Here is a 10,265-nt window from a genome sequence, read left to right on the forward strand (position 1 = left end):
CAGGAGCAGAGTAGGCAAAAATAACTCTATCTTCCAATATTGGGGATCTGTGCTTGGATTGCTAATCACTGCTTCTGATCACAGAATTGCAGAAAATGAATTAGCAGCCATTGTTGTTACATCTCCCACTACTGTTGAAAACCTCACCTTCTGGAGGTTGCAGTGAGCCGAGATCATGCCACTGCACTCCAGCCTGGGCAATAGAGCGAGACTCTGTCTCAAAAAAAAAAAACAAAACTCACCTCCCATTCACCCACCCCCAGTGATGTGATTTCCAGGAGATTTAAAGGGTCAGTGCCTTTCTCACTCATTTTTCTCTTTTTCCCCCTTTTGGGAGCCAACCATAGTACACTCAAAAGCAACCATACATATGGGAGAAATTAGAAAGTCACCACGCATGCCCAGGGGAAGGGACTCAGGCTTAGTAAAGACTTGAGAAGACTGAGTTTACACCTTAGGCTGATCCTCAGCACAGAGACAGCCTACAACAATTAAATAAACAAGTAAATAAATAACAGAAAGCCTTGGGGAAAGGGGAGTATCTGATATACAGAGTTATCACATTATTACATTTGAATGTCTAGTTTTCAACAAGAAATCAGAAGGCATACAAAGAAACAGGAAAGATGGCCCTTTCAAAGGAAAAAATAAACTAACAGAAACCATCCCTGAAAAAGACCTGTCAGCCATGTTCTGGGAGCAGTCATGCCCATATAGGAACCCAGCAGGAGGCACACCTATGCATATTTCCAGAGGCAGAACTGCAGATGTCAGTCCCAGTTGTGGACCCTGAAGCAGCCCTGTGACTTGGTTCTAGCCTCTCTCAGCCACATTCCAGAGCCAATCCTGCCTGTCTAGTGACCTACCCAGTAACCCAGCAGGAGACAGCCCAGGGAACTGGTGGGAGTCACGTGCATCCACACACCTGGTAACAGGGCTGCTGTCTGTGTACCCAACTGCAGACCTTGAAGTGGATCCTTGTCCCAACACCAGTCCCACTGACCAAGGTCCTGGAAGCAGTCCTGTTGGCCCAGACACCATGCAGGATCCATACCTACCTAGGACTCTGGTACTAGACCCACCAACTGCAGGACCCACCGCATACCCAGCTAGCAACCAGTTGGCCCAGCTAAATCCCTACTTGACTGCGATCCCAAGTGCAATCCCATCAGCCCAGAGACCCTTAACCCCCTGTAGCCACAAAATTCTTTGTTTTCTTTTTATTTTTTTAAAACCTATTAAAAGTGTATTTATTTTGTAGTCATTTTCTTCCTTTGAGACAAGGTCTCACTCTGTAGTCCAGGCTGGAGAGTGGAGGCACAATCACAGCTTACTGCAGCCTCAACTTCCCAGGCTCAAGTGATCCTCCTCCACCTCAGCCTCTCAAGTACCTGAGACTACAAGCGTACCACCACATCTAGCTAATTTTTAAAAATTTTATAGAGATGGGGATCTCACTATGTTGCCCAAGCTGTCCTCAAACTCCTAGGCTCAAACAATCCTCTGGCCTTGGCCTCCCAAAGTGCTGGGATTATAGGCATGAGCCACTGCACCAGCCAAGGTCTTTGCTTTCTTAATCTATCTCTGAGAATAAATTTTTGAATCATGGGGGCTGCATCTTCTGCACCCACTCCAGGAACACTCCTTGCATCCCTGATAAAGATTTCTCCTAAGCCTGGAAAGTTACTTTCCATAAAAGGCTTATTGAATTAAGTCGCAATTGGAATCTATACACCAATGAAGATCCTAATTGTCAATGACCAGAAGATGGATCCTTTGAATTAGAAATAAAAATTTTATTCGAAATGTATTTGAAAACAATTTTAGAGAACTCTTATTATAAACTATTTGCTTATTGTATTTATGGGAAGATCAGACAGAACAAAGAACTCAGAAAAGTATTATGACTAGCCCAAAAAATTTCCTTAACAAAATTGAAGAACAAAAGTTGAAATCTGCTCCCACTACAAATCCCCCTTCTCCACTCACACCCTACTTAATCCCCAACTCCATGTCGCTGACTCACCAGAGTATCTAATCACTCTCTGGGCCCCTGATTTGAACTCCCCTCCTCAGCCTCTCCCTCCTCCTCTATCTCCTCCACAAATTCCCTCCATTCCTCCAAACCCCAGAAAAACTCCTTAGACATCCAGCTGCTTTCTTTTATCTCTCTTTCCCTGGATGATTTACGAAAACCCTCCCAATCTTAAAAGCCCTAATCAGGCCTGGTCTTAAAACCTGAAGCTTAGAGGTCATTTATGTAAGAACTGACTGCCATGAAATAAATCTGGCACAGGCTCCAAGGACACTCAACAAGGCTTGTTTTTCTGTGCCTTGAAACCTCTCCTATTTCCCAGGGCTTTGTAATCAGACTCCATCAGCTCCGGACCTCTCTATGCAATGCCCCCTGTAAATGTATCCTGGACTCCCTTCTCAAAGAATTCATGTCTCCTGGACAGCAACAGACATTTTGCCCCCACCTTCAGAAGGACCTACCAAGTTCAGAAAATAGTTGGAGAGATCAGTGGCCATCTGTAACCCCACACATAGAGACCTTGACTGGCTGCTAAGGGGTGTATTTCCCTCTCATGATCATACTGCAGTTGTTAGACAGGCCAGACGGCCTCCCAGGGAAGACACCCTCCACAGAGGGAACAGATGGCTGAAGCCCCTTCCTGGCCCTCCTGCAAATGAGGAGATCACCCAGCTAGTCGCTGATATTCAGGGCCTGACAGGGACAATATCAGAGGCTCTCCTCCCAAGGTAAATTTGTATAATGTTGAATTATGTATTCAGAACGAGGGAGAGCACCCCAAGGCATTTGTCAAGAGACATATACAAGGTTTTCAAAGGCGTATGGCATTAGATCCTGAAGCTCCAGAGTATAGAAATATTCCAGTTTCTGCTGTGGTCGGAAATCTTCTTGATATAAAAAAGCAAATCCAAAATAGTATAGTGGTTGGGCTGGTCAGTCTGTAAGCATTATAATAGAAGCAGGCACTCAATTATTTGAAAATAACTTGCAAGAAAATAAAGGGTAAAAAGAACTAAAATCAAGTCATCTTGAAGCTTGAATTGTTACAGAAACAAAGGCATGCCTCTAAGAATGACTCAAAGTTCTTTCATATCTTTGGTCAGCCACAAGGTTTTTCTAGTTTGCCTTCTGAAATTTGAAGATATTACAAAGAGCAGAGGCACTGGAAAAATCACTGTCCTGTACAAAAAAAAAAAAAAAAAAAAAAGAAAGAAACTCTCCCTAGAATCCAACATCTTTAGAAGGTTCATTATTCCCCTCCTTTGGGACAATACCACTTTGATTGATGAGGTCAGCTGATCCTCGGTTGCACCTCAAAGCCCACCATTGAACTTAAAGTAGAGGATTAAGAACTGGATTTAATCGACACTGATAGGACTTCCTCTACTATTCACTCAGAAGAATTCTCTCTACTTGTTACCTCTGCCTCTATTCAAGCTATTGGAATCTCTGGGCAACTTATTTCATCGCCCATATCTCAGGACACCCCAACATCCTTTGCCCTCTCAACACCTGCCATGCCTTTCTAGTTTCTGACTCCTCACTTAGCAAACCTTTTAGGTAGGGATTTATTATGAAGGTTTAATGCTGCCATACAATGTGATAAGGAAGGTGTTTTTATGTCTCTACCTTCAGACCAAACTTCAAACTTTCTATTAACCTTAGTATAAAAGTTAATATGCTCTCTCATGGAAACCCCTCTTGATTTAAATTCCTCTAAAGAGGATGCATTCTTAAAAGATGTCCCAGCTTGTCTCTGGGCTTAATGTGCAAATGAGATTGGACTACTACTGAGTACAGAACCGGTACACATTGCATGAAAAAGGAACAAACATTTCCCATCAGCAGTAGCTCAGTACCCCTTCTCACAAGAGGCAGAGAGAGGAATTGAACCTATCATGGACTCCCTTTTGCAGCAAGGTGTACTTATTTTCACCACTTCACCCTGTAACACCCCAATCTTACTAGTAAAGAAAGAAGGAAAATTTGCTTCCAATGGAAATCAAATCTATTTGTACAAGATTTGTAAGTTGTACAAGATTTGTAATTCCCTGCCACCCTGTTATCCACAGCGCAGCTACTATCCCTATCTCAATTCCTAGTGATGTAGTTGACCTCTGCTCAGCTTTCTTTTCCTTTCCGTTGCACCCTGACTCAGTTTCTCTTTGTATTTACATTTAGAGGGAGGCAATTGACATGGACTCGCATGCTTCAGCGATATTGTGAGTCCCTCTCAAAATTCTCTCTAATCCTTAAAGCCTACTTGGATTCTGTAGCCTTCACCCAAGACTCCATTCTTGTGCAATATATTGATGACCTTGCCCTTTTGCTTTGTAACCAAACTAAATAGGATACCCTTAAAGACACTCCCTCACTCTCCTAAAGGCACTAGCTGACTGAGGCCATAAAGCCTCTGGGTCTAAACTTCAGTTAGTGCAAACAACTGTTACTTACTTAGGACATGAAATAGCTCAGGGCACTCAGAAGTTCACCCCGAAATGCCTCGAGTCAGTTTTATCCATTCCTCTCCCTAAAATGAAAAAGCAGCTATGTAAATTTCTAGGGGCAGCTGACTATTGACCACCATGGAGTCCTAATTTTGAGGCTATTGCCAACCCACTATATGCCCTCCTTCCAGAGGCCATTCTCTGGCCTTCAGAGGCATTAACTTCTTTTGAAGCCTCAAAATTAGCATTGTCCTATCCCCTGCTCTTGGCTTATGTAATTTTGATAAACCTTTTCATCTCTATTGTCATGAAAATAGTGGGATTGCTGCAGGTATTCTAGGGCAACCCTTTGCCTCTCAGATACAACCTGTAGCATATTTCTCATGCCAATGGGATCCCATGGCAGCAGGCACGCCCCCATGCCTGCATGCAGTAGCAGCAGCTGCCGCCCTAATTACTAAAGTCAGCACCCATACATTAGGCTCCCCCATCTGCCTCGATGTTTCCCATGCTGTGTCCGCTGTCTTCCAAGTTCTTAAGATGCAGCACCTCTCTACACATGGACAGACCACCTAGGAGCAAGCCCTGTGAACCAATCCCTCCATCATCTTACACCTTTGTGACACTAAATCCTGCTACACTCCGACCCCTCCCTGATGATGAAGAGCCTCATTCCATTCCACCTGATTGCCTAGCAGCTATAGAAATGGGTTCAAAGCCATGAGGGGATCGCTCAGACTCTCCTATAGACAACCTAGCCTTGCTGCTATTTTGTAATGGCTCTTGCAAATTTAATTTTAAGGGAAACATAATAACTGGCTATGCCATAGTTTCCCCACATGAAACGCTTGAGGCATACTCTTTGCTGACGATAAAGTAAGCCCAGGCTGCTGAACTTATAGCTCTTATTAGAGCTTGCACATTGGCAAAAGGAAACACTGCCACCATTTACACTGACTCCGATATGCTTTTGGAGTCTGCCATGCTGTTGGCACAATCTGGAAATCCCGTGGATTCTGAACCTCTGCTGGTACTCCTCTTGCTAATGGACATATAATTGCTGCCTTATCACAGACTGTTCACCTTCATACTAAAATTGCTATTGTTCATTGTGCAGCCCACACTAAGGAGACTGATACTATATCTCTAGGGAATGATAGGGCAGAAAAGGCTGCTAAGTACACAGCCAAAAATTGACCCCCTTTTCATTTTTCCACCCAATTTATGAATTTGCCTTTATCCCTGACTGATATTATTGATTTTCAGGTAAATGCCCCAAAATATGAAAAAGATAAATGGATACAAAAGGGCGCCAAGCAATTTTCAGATGGATTGGGTATATTGGGCCAAATGGACTTCCTGTGGCCCCTTTTCTTTTAACCTTTTGGCTTGTACTTATGTCTTATTAGATGGGACATATGTGCACATGGGGGATAGCTGAGGAACTAAAGCATAATTGGTTTTGTCCTGGGATCTACAACATTTCTGTCCAAATTATTTCCCAATGCATTACTTGTAAATCTCACCACATTTTTGGGGGAAACCAATACCCCTCAGGCAGTCTTCCAAGGCCCACGCTTCTCTTTGCAGCACTCCAGATACATTTCATAGATTTACTTCCAGCTTTGGCTTTTCCTGCTCTTTGGCTATAGTCTGCAGGTTTCATGGATGGATTAGAGATTCTAATGGTACAACATTGGTGAAGAAATTGATAACTGAGATTATACCTCACTTTGGCATCCCTTTGTGGATCGAATCAGACAAAGAAACTCATTTTACATCAGAGATAAACCTCTTGCTTGCAAAATCTCTGGAGTACTCATTAAAATTTCATGCCCCATACCATCTCCAATCCTCAGGGCAAGTGGAACATAAAAATCTAGACATTAAATCGACTTGGGAAAAATCTGTCAAGAAACAGAAGTATTACTCGTGGCCCTTATAAAAATTCTGAATACGGCCAGGCACGGTGGCTCACACCTGTAATCCTAGCACTTTGGGAGGCCAAGGCGGGCAGATCACGAGGTCAGGAGTTCAAGATCAGCCTGGCCAAGATGATGAAACCCCGTCCCTATTAAAAATAAAAATAAAAATAAAAAATTAGCCGGGCGTGGCAGTGGGCACCTGTAATCCCAGCTACTCAGGAGGCTGAGGCAGAGAATTGCTTAAACCTGGGAGGCGGTGGATGCAGTGAGCCGAGATCACACCACTACACTCCAGCCTGGGCAACAGACCAAAACACTGTCTCAGAAAAAAAAAAAAAAAAAAAAATTCTGAACACTCTAAATAGAAGACTTGGATTGGATTGACCCCTTTTGAAATAATATTCAGCCACCCATTGACTGTTGGCACCTCTAAACCTTCCATTCCTGGGTTAAATGGACACTATGCAGATTTAAGTGAACAGTTTGATACTATGTCTAGCTATATATAGGCACTAGCTAATCTACTTGGAGCATATCATCAACAGGTAAAAAGGGCATGGCTTCTGCCACTGACAAGCCTTGCCATGTTTTTCAACCAGGAGATCATGTGTACATCAAGGTTTTTATAAGAAAGCGCACACTGTCACCTCGCTAGGAAGGCTAGGAAGGCTGACATGAAGTACTACTGGCTACCTAGACTGCCATCAAAATAAAGAAAAATCCCTCTAGGTCCATACAAGTCATGCCAATCTAGTGGCTTATCTCTAATGTAAAGCTAGATCCTGATCAGCACTCCCAAGACAATTGGAAAATTACCTCTACAGGCAACCTTAAAGTAAGGATTTCCAGGGCCAGTTCCCAGGCCCCAGAAGCAGACACTACTTCTTTGAAGTAGACAGCTTGTCCAAAGACCGTGGATCAAGAAGTTCTACTTCCACCTATTTTCTCCCCCTTTTAGGTGTCCCTGTTACTCTTCTTTAGGAAACAAACAAACAAATTTATATCCCACAACCTCTTCTAGCATTGTTGACAAAAGCCTTTCTTCTACTGTTGACAGCCTTTTTTTTTTTTTTTTTTTTTTGAGATAGAGTCTGGCTCCATTGCCCAGGCTAGAGTGCAGTGGTACAATCATAGCTCACTGCAGCCTCAACCTTCCAGGCGCAAGCAATCCTCCTGCCTCAGCCTCCCAAGTAGCTGGGACAACGGGTGCACACAACCACGCTCAGCTAAGTGTTTTCTGCTTGTTTGTTTTTAATTTTTAGTATAATTATTATTATAAAAATAATAATTTTTAGTATAGATGACATCTCACTATGTTGCCCAGGATGGTCTCAAACTCCTGAGCTCAAGTGATCCTCCCACCTCGACCTCCCAAAAGCTGGGATTACAGGCATGAACCACCACACCTGGCCTGACTATTAAAAAGCTGACTGGAGACAGTCTCAATCTATCCTGTTCTCCATCTGATCCTCCACTATGGACCTTTTCTTCAAACTGTGTCTGACTCTTATTAACCCTTACTGCTTTTCCAACAGATCGAGCACAGATCTGGCACTCCTTTGTACCAGTCTTCCAAATTCTGGCTACTATAATCAATCTGACTGTTGGTTATGTCAACAACTAGATTATTCAAAAGAACCTGAACTTATTTTAGTTCTTGTCAATGCAAATGTCTGGTTAATAAAGCTCAGAGAATGGATGTATGCAAAGAGAAAACAATGTCATGCTAGTTCTCCTTTTGATGAGTCAACTGAAAACAGCACGTTCCTTATAAGAACTCAAGGACCGTCCGTTGTTCTTCTTAAAGTAATTAGAAAGGAATTTCCCCTCTGCATCGAAAGCAGGGATGATGTTGGACTTTTTCTTAGGTAACATACCTATGAGGTATTAAATTACATCCTACTGAATAACCAGTTGGTCAAAAAAGAAATCAAAAGCAGGCCAGGCATGGTGGCTCACACCTGTAATCCCAGCACTTTGGGAGGCCAAGGCGGGTGGATCACCTGAGGTCAGGAGTTACAGACCATCCTGGCCAACATGGTAAAACCCTGTCTTTACTAAAAATACAAAAATTAGCCGGGCATGGTGTCGCATGCCTGTAATTCCAGCTACTTTGGAGGCTGAGGCAGGAGAATCACTTGAACCTGGGAGGTGGAGGTTGCAGTGAGTTGATATCATGTCATTGCACTCCAGCCTGGGCAACGGAGTGAGACTCCAACTCAAAAAAAAAAAAAAGAAAAAAGAAATCAAAAGTGAAATTGAAAAGTATCTTGAGACAAATGAAAATGTACATACAACATACCAAAGCCTATGGGATGCAGCAAAATCAATGCTAACAGGGAAGTCTATAGCAATAAATGCCTATATTAAGAAAGAAGAAAGGCTGGGCTGTAATCCCAGTGCTTTGGAAGGCCAGTGGAATGGATCACTTGAGGTCTGGAGTTCAAGAGCAGCCTGGCCAACATGGTAAAACCCTGTCTCTACTAAAAATACAAAAATTAGCCAGGCGTGGAGGAGCATGCCTGTAATCCCAGCTACTCGGGAGGCTGAGGCACGAGAATTGCTTGAACCCAGGAGACTGAGGTTGCAGTGAGCTGAGATCGCACCATTGCACTCCAGCCTGGGTGACAGAGCAAGACTCCGTCTCAAAACAAAAATAAACAAACAATAAAACAACAGTGATCTCAGTGGCTAATAACCAGGAAAGGTCAATATCAGAGACATTCTGAGGTCTTGATACTGACTGGGGTAAGTAATAAATCAACAGTTCAGTAATAAATTTAACAGGGAGATCCAGGGAATGAGACAGACAAAAAAGGCCTTGATAAGATCCTACTTATCCCAAGTGGTCTGGAAGACTGCACATGAACAAATCTGCATGCATGTTCAGGAGAAAATGGAGAGGGCCTGCTATGGTCTGAATGTGTCTCCCAACATTCGTAGGTTGGAACTTAATCCCTAAAGTAGCAGTATCAAGAGGTGTGACCTTTAGAAGGTGATTAGTTCATGAGGCCTCTGCAATCATAACATTTCCAAATGAAAATTTTAGAACTGAAAAATACTGTCAACTAAAGAAAAATATCAGGCTTTTAAAGAATTAAAGTTATTTATTTATTTATTTATTTATTTTGAGACAGGGTCTCTGTCGCCCAGGCTGGAGTGCAGTGGCGCAGTCTAGGCTCACTGCAGACTCCATCTCCTGGGCTCAAGTGATCCTCCCACCTCAGCCTTCCGAGTAGCTCAGACTGTATGTACTTATTTTCTGTCTACTTATTCTATTGATTATTAAGATAGGAGTGTTGAAATATTTGACTGCCATCATACATTTATGTATTTCTCCTTGCAATTCTATCAGGTTTTGACATATTTTGAAGCTCTGTTTGTTATTAGGTCCCTAAACATTCAAGATTGTTATATCCTTTTGATTAATTGACCCCTTAATTACCACAACATGCCCCTATCAAGAGGAAAAATACAATGTCACTCAAATAGTGTTTAATACTTTATTCAACTGATGTGCATCAGTGAAAAACTTAAGAACAAGAAGCCTCCTGTACTGAAGCAGAATTAGTTTATGTTAGGCAAGAAGAACAGAGAGGTATATGACTGCAGTCTGGTCCCAGTTACAATTTTTTTTATCTGTACCTGCTGAAAACTTCTGGTTGGAACCACTGAGAAATTGATCCAGTTTTTCATGCCTTTTGCTCAGGATTATTGGTGCAATCCCCTGCCTGCAACTTTCAGAACAGTTCTTTGAGAGTTGTTTTTTAAATCCTCACCGTTTTTTAAGGTTCAAGGGGGAAGGAGATAGTTTTTAAAAAGTGGGTGTGGAGTGGAGAGTAAGAAAATAAGGGAAAG

Source organism: Theropithecus gelada, chromosome X (genome assembly GCF_003255815.1).
Source record: "Theropithecus gelada isolate Dixy chromosome X, Tgel_1.0, whole genome shotgun sequence".
Lineage (NCBI taxonomy): Eukaryota > Metazoa > Chordata > Mammalia > Primates > Cercopithecidae > Theropithecus > Theropithecus gelada.